Below are 15,866 nucleotides of genomic sequence, written 5' to 3'. Positions count from 1 at the left end.
ACATTTGGGAGCACTTCACCAAAAAAGAATCCGGCAAGTCTCCTTGTTTTTGTGTTTGTGGGGGCCACTTTTGAAGAAGCTTTCTGATAATTTTCTTTTTTTAACAGGTCAGGGTACCAAGGCACACTGTCATTACTGCCGAGACCAACTCGAGGGTAAGAGCTCCAACGGCACCAAGCACCTATGGCGTCACCTCGAACGTTGCATCTCCTACCTCACCTCCAGCAAGCAAACCATGTTGAAACTCTCGGCACCCACGGATGGATCAAAACCAACCAACTGGATATTCTCTCAGACGACCTCGCGCGAGCTTCTTGTCAAAATGGTTATTGCTCACGAACAGCCATTCGTCTTTGTTGAACAGCCGCTATTCCGCGCCTTTGTCGCCTCACTACAACCAAAGTTCAAATTCTTTACTCAAACGACCCTCAAGACCGAAGTAATGGCTTTATACAACTCGATGAAGGAAAAGCTAGCTGTTGATATTTCTGGTGTAGATCGAGTTGCCTTAACAACTGATCTCTGGACCTCGTCTAACCAGTCACCTTATATGGTAATTTTGGCTCATTTTATTTCGTCGGACTGGACGCTGAAGACTCACATCATATCCTTTAAGGAGCTTCTCACTCCTCACACTGGTGTTGCTATCGCTGAACAACTCGTCAACGTGATGAACGAATGGAAAATATTGGATAAGGTGGCATCTATCACCATCGATAATGCCGCAAGCAACGACTCCGCAATCACTCGAGTAATATCGTCTATTTCAGCCCGGAGAAGTCTTCCCCTTGAAATGAAAGGAATTTATTTCCATGTCCGATGTCTTGCGCACGTTATTAACTTGGTCGTGAAGGATGGCCTGAAGATCTTCTCCGAAGCTATCAACAAGATTCGGGACAGCGTTTGTTACACCAAGAGCACCCCTTCGCGTAAACAATCCTTCAAGGAGGCGATCGATCTTGTTGGAATGGACCAGCGAGCTCTCCCATCGGTCGATGTTCCCACCCGCTGGAACTCCACTTTCCTCATGATCAAGTCGGCCCTCCCGTATAAGGAAGCGTTTGATCAGCTCGCCATTCAAGACGCTAACTACACTCATTGTCCTAACTCAACCGAGTGGGAGGAGATTTCAACTATGAAGGATTTCTTGTCTGTTTTCCACTCGGGTACATCATTTCTTCTTTGTGATCATTGAATTCCCACAGATCAATTAGCTGACATTTCATTCACTGCTTGTTTGATTTAGCTACTTTAAAACTTGGAATGACACGATACCCTACTGCACATCTTGCCTATAAAACGATGAAGAAGATTGACAAACAGCTCAAAGAATCCCGAGAAAATGGCTCGCCCGAAATAATCGAAATGATCCAGCCGATGCAAGAAAAATTCAACAAGTACTGGCTTCCGATGGAAGACTTCACGGCAATCAACCAGGTTTTTGATCCCCGTTGCAAGTTCCAGCGCATAGAATTTATTCTATCTGAAGAGGTTGGCGAAGATCAAGCTACACTCACCATCAACAGAATCAGAAAAACCCTTGCCAGCTGGTTCGATGACGTGATTGGCAACAAAAACAAGCTTTTCTCCAAAAGTCACTCGAGCCTCGATTGCGATGAAAACAACTTGACCATTCAAAACGACGCTACTGCTGATGAAGATGATCAGCGCTTTGAGCAATACCTCAAGAGGAAGAAGGTGGCCCAATCGGTATCTACTACGGCTGAGCTTGACTTGTATCTCCAGGAGCCTCCAATTCTCATTGAATCGGCTAATTTTTCGGTCCTCACCTGGTGGAGCACCCACACCGATCGATTCCCAACACTCGCCATACTTGCAAAATCTGTTTTAATGACTCCGATGACTTCGATCGCATCAGAATCAGCATTCTCCACAGGTGGAAGAGTCCTTGGCAGTAATCGAACCCGAATGCAACCAAACACTCTTGAAGCACTTGTATGCGCGCAAAACTGGATCCGCGCTGAAGAGGGGATCATAATGAACGAAGATGTTGACTTTGATAATGTATCTGAGTCTGTTTCTGGCTCATCATAGTATCTTTTCTTTGATTTTATCCTCATAGGCTCCCCTGTTGTATATACACGAATGCACCAGGACCAGATTGCTGAAAATTGGCACAATCTTATTTCCTTTCTCATTCAACGGCCCAAAACGCTCGGGTCACCCCTGACCCGACCCTGACCCGACCCGACCCGCTGCATCCTTAATCGGGTTTGGGTTTGGGCAGCCTGTTTGAGATTTTGACCCGACCCGCCCCGACCCAAGATTTACCTCGGGTCGGGTTCGGGCACTGTTTTCCGACCCGAACCCAACCCGTTTACATCCTGATTTCAACCTATTCACAACTTATCTCCCCCTCAACAGAACTTCGATTACCACTCATCCATCCCTTTGGAGTCCCTACACCGCCACGCCCCTCCGGTACCTCTGACCTGCACAGTGGTGTTTTGACTGGCTAGGCGTTGTCTAGGTTTTGGGATGTGCATGACAACAACAACAAGGGTCCCCACCAATAATATCCAGAAACCACCAGGCAAACCAAGCCCCATCACCAGCCTCAGGGCCAAGATTTGAACTCAAATCCATGCCACCAGCCCTTGAGCTCCGACTCAACCGTCCCCTTGACTAGATTCTAGCAACACCTTCCGTTTGTGGCTCTTGGGCCCTGATAGGTGTTGCTTGCCCCATCCGCACCCTCAACTGCCACACCGTCTGTCAAGCACTAGCACAGGAAGCAATATACAAGCTGATCCAGAAAGAGGAGGGCTTTGACAAGATCTACAAGATCCTCTTGCAGGTGTTTCACCAGGAGCTTGAGCCGCTGATTGGTGTGTGGGTTGCAGCAATTATCTTTGCAAACATTGAGGAGATCATGCTGTTTGGGACAACATTTGTGAGCGCACTGGACTCCTGGAGGGCAGGCCCAGACAGCCAGCGCCCAGGTTCAGGTCAACTAGAGATGGCCAAACGAACCCGCGGGCGGGTACCTGCTATCCGCTGGCGGGTACCCGCCCAAGGTCGGCGGGTACCTGCCAGCGTGTGCGTGTTCGGGTGCGGATGTCTGATATTCTGGGGATATCCCATAGGGTACCCGGGTATTTTTTGCCACACCCGCGCACAGCTGTACTTGTGTGCGCTGCAGCTGCGCACCACAGGATCTCCGACCGGGCTTCCCCTCCCCCTCCTCAACCATACCCGGCAACCTCACCCATCCTCAACCATACCCGGCAACCTCACCCATCCTCAACCATACCCGGCAACCTCAACCATACCCGGCGCCCTCAACCTCCTACCTACACAATGGCCCGAGCGCGCAAGCGACCCCGACAAAGGTCAGAAGACAAAACAGACAGACCCACCGGCCAATCAAACAACGAAGAAGATTATCGCGAAGAAGATCACGATCAAGATCTTGACTTGGCTGGCGCAAACGTTCCCTCCGGACCTGAATCAACTGATGAGCAGCGACTGAGTAAGCCTCCATTTCCTATTCTTTATCATCTATACTTTGATATGCCAGCTCACCAGCATGAATCCCTTAGAACATGCAATCAAACTTTCCCAGAATCAAGTGAGCTTGGCATACGCTTCTTACGACCCACCCAAGTTATCAGATCAGCTCGATAAGTTCAATCGCCGCATGATTGCATGGCAATGTAAATTGTGTGTATATTTTATTTTATTCGAGACAACTAGAATATATTATCCTAACCTGAATATATTATTCTCACCAGGTGTTCTAAAAAAATTAATCGCCCAACATACGACTCGTCCTGCAGCAATCTTCTGACACATGCGGGTCGATGCCTCAGGAAGCAACAAAATCCTTCAAGTAACAAGTCGCTTGCATCGTGTGGAGTAACCGGCATGGGTGACATAGACCCGCGGGAGGTGAGACTTATTTCCAGGTCTTTCTATTTGGTCATCTCATCTGAATACCTTCTTTCTTGGGCTCTAGGTTTTGCAACGATGTGCTATATGGTGCGCTGAGGGCGCAAAACCCTTTTCAGCCTTGGAGGAAATCAGCTTCAAGAGGGTTCTCCACCCAACGATCTTAAAGAATCTTCCGACTCGCAAGGCGGTATCGATCGCGATTCATAAGCTATATTTGAGTGTTCAGGAGAAGCTCCTTGAGGAGCTGAAGGTAAACTTTTGTTTTTATTTTTCTCCAGATTGATTAGAAACTAACTTCGACTTGCACTCAGGTCCACAATGGGGCACTGTACTTGGGTGTTGACGCCTGGAAGACACCGAACGGATACGATATCATCAGTGCAGTTATCTACCGACTATTGGATGATCCAAGCGGTAAGGTTGTTTTAAATGCGATGCCTCTGGATTTTGTCCAGCTCAAAGAAAGGCATACTGGTAGCTACTTGGCTCGCGTTGTACAATACATAGTTGAGAAGTTTGAATTGGAGAATCGCGTACGTACTCTTTCTTTTTCATTTTGTTTTATTCCCTTTTCAGCTTTCTGATCCTCTTTGACTCCCCTTAGATCTGTGGGATAGTTTCCGATAATGCAGCAAACAACGGAGTGATGATTGAAGAGTTGGCAAAACTCAAATGGAAGCGATTCCAAGGTGAGCCGCACTGGATCAGGTGCTTCGCACACATCCTCAATCTCATAGTCCAGGCAATACTCCGACGATTTGGACGCAAAGAAAAAACCCCTTCAAACACTCCCGTAGTTACTGAGATCAACGAATCCGATGAGGAAGAAGATGCCCATGATTTAATTGAAAGGTACGTTTGTTGTTTACCACATACTATGCTTATTAATTGTCGCTGATCATGAACAATCGTTCTGTCTCTATCTACCTTTTTAGCTTCCAAAGCCCCAGCAATGAGTTTGGTGACTCCGATGAAGAAGATGACAGCGACAATCTTCCCAATATTACCCATGGACAACTTGGCAATGACGATGAGCTGACCCTGGCTGACCTCGAAGACATTGAAGAGGAGAGCGTGGATGATAGTTATACCTCCAAAACTTGTCGCCGATCACTTGCAAAGGTGAGTTTTTTACTTATTGGCTGGTCTGTAAAACAAACACTCGAATTGACCCAATATATCTTCTCATATCCAGTTTCGTGGAATTGCAACCAAACTCAACAAGTCGCCGAACTCCAAGGCAAAGTTCATAGAGCTTTGTCAAGAAAAGAATTGCAAGAGGCCTCATAACGTCGAGCGAGACGTCCCAACACGTTGGAACTCAACTTACTTGCAGCTTTCAAGCATCGTTCGATGCGAGGACGCTATGTAAGTACCACTTTGCTAATATTAATTCAGATTGTGAACAAGGCTGACCCTCATTTCTGTAGTATCATGTGGCAACAAGACAAAACGTTTGGCACCCCTTGCGGCATTCATGTGAATCAAGAGGACTTTGACTTGGCGGCGGACCTGGTGAAGGTTCTCAAACCTTTTTACGAAATGACCCTTCAAGTCTCAACATCCTCCTTGGCTCGGGTTGCCGAGGTTGTCGTCTTGATCGATCAAATCACTGCAAATCTTCCGGCAGTGATTGCAAACAAGGATGGTGATTATCCTGCAGCTTTACAAAACGCCTGCCGAGCTGGGCTTGCGATTACAATCAAATACTATTTGCTTACGGACTGTTCGCCAATATACAGAATCGCAATGAGTGAGTGGATTCCCGCTTCTAATCTCGTATGCTTTCTGAGGTTGACTAAGCAAAACTGCCTCCAAACTCCCAGTTCTCCACCCGTCTTTCAAAGACAAATACTTTAAGCTTGCCAAGTGGCCCAGGGAATGGATCGACGAGGCCATCAGACTCACTCGCGATATGTATAGCAAATGGTACAAGCCAAAAAATTCAACTTCACTCCCTAGAATACCAAGACAAGGACCACCAAAGGTAAATTTCCTCCTGCAATTGATATCGCTATCTCACCATGAGCTGATCAAATTTGTTATTTAGGTACAAACAGGTGTTCTTGCTGGTCTAGGTGCGGCTGCTTTAGCCAGATCAGCTGAACCTGTGTCAGATCCATTGGACATTTGGCTCTCGGGCGGCCTATTTTTGGAGGATGGCGAGCCGATCAATGCCCTCAATTGGTGGGCCGGGCAGAAACAGGGCGGAAACAATCATGATGGTCTCTCGCAGATGGCTCTTGACGTTCTTAGTTGCCCAGGTAAGATTAGATGAGACCCTCTTATCCTCTTCAGTTGATTATCCATTCTAATTTTTTTTTTATACATAGCTACAACAGTCGATGTTGAGCGCACTTTCAGCTTCGGCCGAGACTATGTCTCTGTCAGGAGGCACAAACTCAATGCCAAATCAGTAAGTCGAGGGATGGCCCTGTCGTTCTATTCGAAGAACAACAAGATCAAGCCTCTGGCCCTCCACGATTACATGGCAAAGGAGAAGAACAAGTCTAAGAGTAAGGGTAAGAAAAGTAGCGGCAGCAATGTGAATGTGGTGACTGTGGAGTGACTTTTAGCCACTCCACTGTCACCATAACTATGTATACAAGACTATGTGAAGAAATAAGAACAATATCTGTCTTTGTGAGAGTATTGAGAGCATTTTGCGTAACGGGTACCTGCAGGTACCCGCGCGGGTACCGCCAATACCCGCTCTGTTCCACTCCGCGGGTGCGGGTGCGGGTGCGGGTGTCCTACTTGGGCTAAAAACAGCTGCAGGTACCCGCACCAAAACGGGTACTGGGTGTGGCGGGGCCATCTCTAATGTGGATCACTTTTCTGCTCCATTTTGCGCCTGGATACTTTTGCTGAAACACCCAAGATTTCTAAAGTAGGGAGATGAAACCATTAGGATTTGACTTCAAGAAATTGAACCCGTATTTACGCTGAAAGTGAAATGGTTGAAGTATCCTACTCTAGCTGGTGGATTGAACCGCAATGTCTTTCAAGGAAAGATTGGCAGAGAGAGAAAATCAGGAGAGCTGTAAAGACAGCAAGAAGCAAGCAGAGCGGGTTGGCAACACCAAGAAAGAAGTAAAGACACAGGCAACATAGCCACTTTGTCCAATGTTGCAACCACTGATACATCAGCGCCCACAAGATCCACAGCAGAAACTAATACTTGAGCTTCTTGCCCAACATCTTCAAAGATGAAGCAAAATCTAAAACATCTGCCGGGATCAAAGAAAAGTTCCTATGGAGATCAGATGCCAAAGACCCTAAAGCCTTGGAGAATACCAGAAAAGGTGGAGGGCTGAATGAATTCATGAATAATTTCCAACAGTGGGCCAGTCAAGGTTGCAATACCAGCCGTGAATTGGAGTGGGAATGGAAGGTGTGTTTTGACCTGCCTCTTTTATCTTTACTCACAAATTCCTCCCTACAGCCAACATAATCTCAGCTCACCTATGTGTGGGCCCCCCTCCTAGGGTGTCACACACATGTCACAAGGTATAGAGCGGGACCCATATAGTCCCGGATCCTCCACCCCCTACCTAGCCTGGCAGAGATCCTTCTTTCCACGCTAGGTAAGTCTCCTTCTTTCCTCCTTCTCTCTCTTCTCTCTCTTCATCCAAAAGTTGTAGTTACTAAGAGAGATCATTCTCTCCACGCTAGGTTCTTCCTCCTTTCATCTGAAATGTAAGTGAATTGGGCCCTGAATCTCACAAGACAAGTTCTCAGCGCCCCCCATTTGATCCCTTCAGTGAAGAGTCCCAGTTGGACTCTTACACTATTATTTTATTTTCATCTTATCCCTCTGAATATGTACATAGCTATCCTGATCAAGACTCTGTGGTCTTCCTTATACCAACAGTGGACCATATCTCCCCTGACTATTTGATAATCCTTGCAGTATAATTGAAGAAAACATTTGACATGTTAAGTCTACCTTGTCATGGTGCTCAATGCTTTGACAATTAGCATGTTTCAAAGAAGATTAAGACCTTCTTTTCAGGGAATGCAAAATATCTGCATACACTGCAAGAAAAACTCTAGAAACTGCTTGCAGTTGAGATGCAGCAAGCTTCAATCAAGCTTCAGCTCAAGCTGGAGTCAAGCACCCAAATTCCGTGCTGGTGCACCTTGAGTGTGTACCTTGTTCAGCATCTCAATGTTGAACATGCTGTAGTGCTCATGCAGTAGGCTGAGGCAAATTAGCATCCCCCTGAGCACCCTTTTATTTTCTTTTATTAAACACTCCATGGACCATTGAATCCAGCCAGAATAACATAAACAGGGTATGTACACATGAAAGGGATATTTACAGATGAAAGAAATATGTACGCATGAAAGGGGAATGTGAGGAGGTGTATTAACACATGAAAGGGATATGTACACATGATGAAAGGGGTATGTATGCATGAAAGGGGTATGTGCAGTAAGCGGTATTTGCACATGAAAGGGATATGTAAACATCAAAGGGGTATGTAAACCTGAATGATAAAAGGGGTATTAAAAGGGATCTAAAAAACTCAAAGGGGACATGTAAACATGAAAGGGTCATGAACACATGATGAAAGGGATATGTACACATTGTGAAAGGGATACATGCACATGAAAGGGATATACACACATGAAAGGGGTATGTGCACATAAAGGGCTATGTACACATTATGAAAGGGGTGAATGCATACAAAAGGGTGCACATGAAAGGGGTATATGCACATGAAAGGGGTATGTGCACATGAAAGGGGAATTTGCACAGGTATCAACTCCTGTACTTATTTTTTTGTACCTTAGACTCACTCTTGCATAAATTAGACAATGTGCATGGAATCAACCAGTGCTTGCTTCTTGCATGAGGCACAGCTTGCCTTGAGCTCTTGCATCTCAACTGCAGGCAGTTTCTAGAGTTTTTCTTGCAGTGATATCTAATCTGTTTATTTCCCTGCAAAAGGTGATTAAATTAGCAGTATTCCCCAATGTGAGAGGTTTTATGCTTTTAACATTGAGAATCCCAAGTGACAAAAACAACACATTCAGATTAATTGCATGAAATTTTTCTTGAGGAGTAGAAATTGAGTTGTTTCATGCAACAACGTAACATAAGTTATGCAGCTAAAACACAAAGCAAGCTATGAAAACAGGCTCTGGGGGGTTGCAGCGGCGCAGCCGCCTTGGACTCTAATTCTTATAATTACATAGGATTGCATTACATTACTGCACCAGCATAAGAGCAAACTTTATATTTTATGGGTGCATGTAAGTGCCAGATAAAAAGTATAGTTCCCATTGGATCTGCAAGCCCCACACATTTCAATTTACACTGACAAGTGATTGTTAATTTTTGGTTACAAGGAAAATGTTTTCCTAACCCTGTAATTCATCATTTTCGTGTGCACTGATCATGGGGCTGTTATCTGTGTTAATTTAGGATTTGGGGAGGCATCTAGAGCTCTGAATAACCATGAGAAGTCCCCCATTTTTGGCAGGAAAAAGTGTTTTCTGCTTGTTATTGTGTTAACCTGTAACTGCCTAAAAAGTGGATTTACTTTTCTCATGGAGGAAAACTCAATTCTGTTGACTTGATGTTGCTTGATGTCAAGCCCCTCTCTGTGCTCTAGAGAATAACCATTTGGACTGGGGTACCAGTTGGCACCCAGGTACCGGGTCTTTTTTTTCCCAAAGCAGGGACCAAGCACCACACTTGGCACCACCAGTGGTACTTATAGCAAGTACCAGCAGTACTTTGTTCCTTTTTCTCACATACTTGGCGTACCAGACTGGGGATAACAAATTCCCAAAATTCCAGCTTGCCAAGAGGAATACACACCTCTTGACGGGCTGAGCTTTAACCAACTCACTGGAAAGAATACCCTTAGCAAGCTGGTGTAAAAATTCAGCTCGCCAAGGGGTGTGTATTCTTTCCGGCAAGCTGGACTTTGACCAGCTCACCAAGAGACATACCTCTTGGCAAGATGGATTTTTACCAGCTTGCCAAGAGGAATACATCCCTTGCGCCAAGCTAGACTTTTATCAGCTCGCCAAGAGGTGTGTATTCCTCTTGAGAGTTGGTCAAAGTCCAGCTGTCTGTGAGACAGCGGGTAGTTACTTGACTAAAATATGTCAGATATTGTAAAGTAAAGTAACTAACCACCACTGCTTCCAATGAACAGTCATCAGGAGGGTTGATTCCTCTTGATGACCGGTCTGTCCCATGTCCTCTCCATGACCCGCATCAAGAGGATTGATTCTTCTCAATAGCCGGTGTTGAGATAAAATTGTGTTGCCTGATAAGAATAGGCGCTGCGCCTCCTTCTAAGATAACTCCGGGTTTGAATGGTTACCAGCACTGGGTTTCCGCAACATACAGACCTCTTCAGCACTCCGCAATGAGCCTGATATGATCTGCCTAGTCTACGTAAGCTTCAGCTCTTCTGTTCGCAAGTACCAAAACTCTGCAAGCAAATAAGAATGTGTTTGTGTGGTAAAAACTCTCCATGTTGTAGCAATACACAAAAGCTCTGCAAGTAAGTCTCTAACTACAATAATACCAAAGTGAGTAGTAAGATAGATGATGAAGAGAAGAGAAAAGAAAAGCCCCCCAAAAGTTCCTTGTTCCTCCACTCCCTCCACTTGCGTAACTTCGCTCCCAGCCAATGTTGCCCGCATGCTTCCTTTCCCACACTCATCAAACTCCACATGCATCACTTCCAAGCCTGGCACATCTCCAACGCTGTAAGACTCAAAAGTGTTCCTGAGAACCTTTTGCTGAATGGAGAAGGGGATGATGGAGGTGCAAACTCTGCCCTTCTATACTATCAGATAACAAGACCCACCAAGGTAAGCTTGGCAAGTTTTAATGAAGTGATAGGGTTGGTTGGTTCAAGATGAGCTTGTTGATGACACTGAATAAATTGTTGTTATTGTTAATGTAAGGGTTGTTATGTAGGTTGTTTAAGTATATATATAAGGCTGAACTGTAAATGTTGGGGTGACTGTGATTGGTGAGTAATGAACTGAGGAGCTGACAACTGGGGAGGAGGGAGCTCCTTATATAGACAAAAGTGGAGCCCCAGAGGGCTTGTGGGTTAGGGTTTTGACTAATCTAGACAACAGTGTGAGGGATTTTAGCTGGTGGGAGTAGATACAAATGATGTCATAATGTGTCAGGGGTACATAAATGATGTCATAAGAATGCAGTAGGGCCACATGAAGGCTGCGTAAAGTGACAGTAGACTGCATGAGTTGACAGGTGGATGCAGGGGGTGCATAAATGAAGTCTGAGGCTGCAGAGTCAGTGTGTGATGACATCATAATATGGAAATAGAAGAGTACTTGATAATATGTAATGACTGCAGTCTGATGGGGAGATGTATGTTTGTATCCTGTGATTTGTATAAGCATAATGCTGTGATCCTTGAATTGAGGCTGGTGACAGGCTGGTGACTGGGTATGTTGAACGTGTGATGGGTGTCCAGTGTCCAAAGAAGTGTAGGTTCCAATCCAGCGGGGTTCAGGTGATGCTTTCAGTGGTGACTAGGGGTAAAATTGGCCGTAGAATCCATTTCTGAGGTCTGTTTGATGGTATCTTGAGGCGTATTGTGAGTAAATATATGTATGCGAAAAAACTTTTGATTTTTCACTTTTCCGTCTACCACAACGCTTGTTCTCCTGCACCCTCTGACTAGCCTCCAACCTTGGTCTCTACCTGGTGCATCCGCCCCAATGTTGTCCTCTTCCGCTGCCCCAGTTCACGTGGTGCCGGTCTGCACTATTCAGTCCTCCAGAGTCCTACTGCAACTTTTCCACTAAGTCTGCTTGTCCAGAGTGTGGCTCACACCCTGGTTCCCTTGTCCCCATGACAAGTCCCCGGTCCAGCAGCTTCCCCGTTCACCAACTTTCTGTGTGCTTTCTCAGCAGTACATTCAAGGTCAGGATGCAAGTGGGTTGGGTCAACCCGGGACCAACCCAAGACCCGTTGGGTCAGGGCGGGTTTGGGCAGCCTTTTTGATATTTTGACCCAACCCGCCCCAACCCAACATCTAACTTGGCTTGGGCATGTTGTAGTTAAAATATCTTCTGTCTTTAACTCTGCGGTTCTCTCTCTATCTCCTTATCTTTTACCATATCTTGTATATCCAAAAGTATTGTTTGTCAAGATCATTAATCTTGTTTACTTGGTGAATTAACCTTTCTCCGTTTGGACGACTCAACGACAACGGCTATTTTTGGAACGTTGAAGACTATTATTGGCTAGAAGGGCTAGCCACCTTTTGAAAGCAAGACTGTGGCTTGGTCTTTTTTGCTGAGAGTAGTTGTAGACCTACAATTTTAGTAACCGACTCCCACTCGAATCCCTTCAACTTTCATCTGCCGGATTTTCAGGAAACTCCACCTCAATTTTTTTTCTCCTTCTAACTCAAACCAACTCATAAATAAACGGAATTACTTCGCGCACTGTGGGGGTCGTTGTCTTGACGTCCAGCCCCCAGTGCGCGCTTCTGCCACGGCTCTTTGCGCACTGCATTTTCTGCCGAAAAAACGGCTTGCATTTCTTGAGATATTTTTTGATGAATCAATAGAATGACTTTTTATGATCCCCCTAAAAAATAATCAAGTCATTTAGGGGTCTCCTTGAGCCTAGAGAAAATTGACATGAAAAAATCATATTTTAACGTGGCAGGGACCTGTAATATCGCTTCCTGTGCCCCAGTAGCCCCAAAAATTTCACAGTATCATGGTACATGTGCAAATTCATGACCTGATAATTTTCAGAATTTTCACCAGCTTTCCTGTAGCCCAAATAGGTATTGTGTTTATTATTTTGTGTATATGTATAACTTTTTTGTTACACACACCAAAGGCACAAAATTTTGAGAGCACAGAGAAATATGCTTCAAATTAATTCCCTGAAATTCCTAGCAATAGTGTGTCATTATAAAATGAGATATAAGGGGTGCGCAGCAGGCTTAGTAGGAAAATTACTGCTAAATGTATAGCTTTTTTGTTACACACCCAAACAGTCCCAAAATTTCAGAAATGTTTTCATTGTGGATATTCTTCGCGCCATAAATTTCTTGGCAATAGTGTGTCATGATAACATGAGATATAAGGGGTGCGCTGAGGGCTTAGTAGGAAAATGGCTGCTAAATGTATAGATTTTTTTACACGCTGAAACAGTCTGAAATTTTCAGGAATGTTTCAATTTTGCATATTCTCCGCGCCATAAAGCTCTTAGCAATAGTGTGTCATTAAAACATGAGATAAGTTAGCAGTCATTTTCCAACTAAGCCCGCCGCACGACATCTCATGTTATCATGACACACTATTGCCAAGAAATTTATTGCGCAGAGAATATCCACAATGAAAACATTTCTGAAATTTTGGGACTGTTTGAGTGTGTAACAAAAAAGCTATACAGTTAGCAGTAATTTTCCTACTAAGCCTGCCACGCACCCCTTATATCTCTGGGAAAAATTCTGAAAATTATCAGGTCATGAATTTGCACATGTGCCATGATACTGTGAAATTTTTGGGGCTAATGGGGCACAGGAAGCAATATTACAGGTCCCTGCTGCGTTAAAATATGATTTTTTCATGACAATTTTCTCTAGGCTCAAGGAGACCCCTAAATGACTTGATTATTTTTTAGGGGGATCATAAAAAGTCATTCTATTGATTCATCAAAAAATATCTCAAGAAATGCAAGCTGTTTTTTTGGTGGAAAATGCAGTGCGCGAAGAGCCGTGGCAGAAGCGCGCACTGGGGGCTGGACGTCGAGACGACGACCCCCACAGACACATTCCATATCTCTCGGTCTGAAGGTACCCGGCTTTTCTCCTGCACTTTTGAGCCTACAAAAAACCGTTGGTGTATGCCTTACCCAATGGTGCGAGCGGACTCGTCATTGACGACGTCATCAGCGTGCAGCGTTTTATTAGTGAGTGCCAATAAGCCTTCCAACGGTGACCCAAAACTTGTTTCCTTTTCATCACTTCCAATTGTTCCCTATCAATCCTCCTCTTCTTTTTCTGTAAATTCACCGGTCCAAGATGAAATGAACACATTAACTTTTCTGTCTTCCAAAGCTACTTTGCCTCCCAGTGATGAAGTGTTCAAAGAACCACTGGGCCATGCGTCAGGTTTTCAATGGAGACCAGAGACACTGACAAAGGATGAGATTAAGCTTCTACACTTCCACTCTAAAAACAAAAAATGAAGCTAACACGCATATAATGGCTATCATTACTCGGCTAGAACAAGCAACAGGGAAACGCATTGGCACGCTAAGGAGCAACAATGGGGGAGAATTTGCTAAAAAAGTTCTGAGTGATTTCCTGACTTCAAAAGGGATTTCAGCCAAGAAATCGCTACCATACCATCACTACAAGAACGGTGTGATCGAACGGTTCAACCAGACTCTTGCCAACATGGGTTGGACGGTACTGATCAACAGTCCCCTGCCAAAGGAATTCTGGAGCTACTCTTTTGTGTGGGCGGGACACGTCCTCAGCAGGATTCCGAACACAGCGAGTGGGGATGTAACACCCTACAAAGCAATGTTTGGTCGAAAACCGCAATACAACCATTTCAGGGTGTTTGGGAGTCTAGGGTATGTCCATGTTCCACATGAAAAAAGGAAGAAACTAGATGATAGGGCCGTCAAAGGACATGAGATTGCGCACCTGGAGTCCAGCAAAGGATGGCTCTTTTGGCTACCTGACAAGAAGGTCTTTGCCTCTTCGGCAATGGTGCGGTTCCCTGACGATATGGTGGCTGCTCAAGGACCACCAGCTCCTGAGAAACTTCCGTCCGGACCAGTTGCGGGACCCATGCTCTCTACACCAAAGCTTTCTGTGGATTTTGTTATGAATCTTCTCCAACTAGGAGACTTTTCTTATGAAATTGAATTCACGAATCAAAAGCTAATTGTTGACAAGATAATTGACCTATGCCAGTTTTATGCCATTACAGTTCCCAATACTTTCAAACAGGCAATGAATTCACCCAACAAGGAGGTGTGGTCTAAATCAATCGCCTTGGAACTCTCAAACCTAGAACAGATGAGAGTTTGGGTACTGCGCCTGAAACCGGACGACAAGAAGGCACTTGGCGGCAGATGGGTGTTTGCAATGAAACCTGCGGTGAATGGTGAAGAAGTCCGTTTCAAAGCAAGGTATGTAGCAAAGGGCTTCAGGCAGGTGGAAGGGCAAGACTTCAATGCAACATTTGCGCCTATGGCCACTTTTGTGTCCCTCCGGTTACTGCTAACTGTTTCAGCTGCGTATGGGTGGCCGGTTCAGAGTTTTGATTTTGTAGCAGCCTACCTTAACTTGCCCATCGATGAGGAGGTATGGGTCAAACCACCCAAAGGAATGGAAGTGCCACCGGGTCATGCGCTCCTTCTTAAGAAGGCTTTGTACGGCACATGGCAAGTGGCGCGCTGCTGGTGGCTGCACCTGAAGAATGTTCTCAACAAGTTTGGTTACTCACCCTCTCAATATGACAATAGTTTGTATATTCTCAGGCATCCGGACAAAGCAGGAGTGGTTTGGCTACACGTGGACAATGGAGTGGTCACGTCTTTGAGCGAGGCACTACTGAAGAAGCTGGAAATCGACCTGAAAGATATTCTAAAAATCAAATGGTCCAGCAGACTGGATTCAATTGTAGGCCTGAACGTCCAGAGATCAAACAAAGGTTTTCAACTGTACCAAAAAGAGCTAATTGAGGGCATATTGGATGGACACTGGGACGGAACAACAACGGCGGTAACTCCCCTGCCGACAGGTTTCAATGCAACGACGGATGCCAAAGGAAATGCAGCGGACTCAGGAAGATACCTATCCGTGATTGGATCTCCGAGTTATTTGGCGGTAGGTACTAGACCTGAAATTTGTTTTGCAGTCAACTACCTAGCGCGTTTTGAAGCGAAACCAGGTGTAGTG

Source organism: Puccinia triticina, chromosome 12A (genome assembly GCF_026914185.1).
Source record: "Puccinia triticina chromosome 12A, complete sequence".
NCBI lineage: Eukaryota > Fungi > Basidiomycota > Pucciniomycetes > Pucciniales > Pucciniaceae > Puccinia > Puccinia triticina.
Note: the sequence above shows the minus strand (reverse complement) of the source record.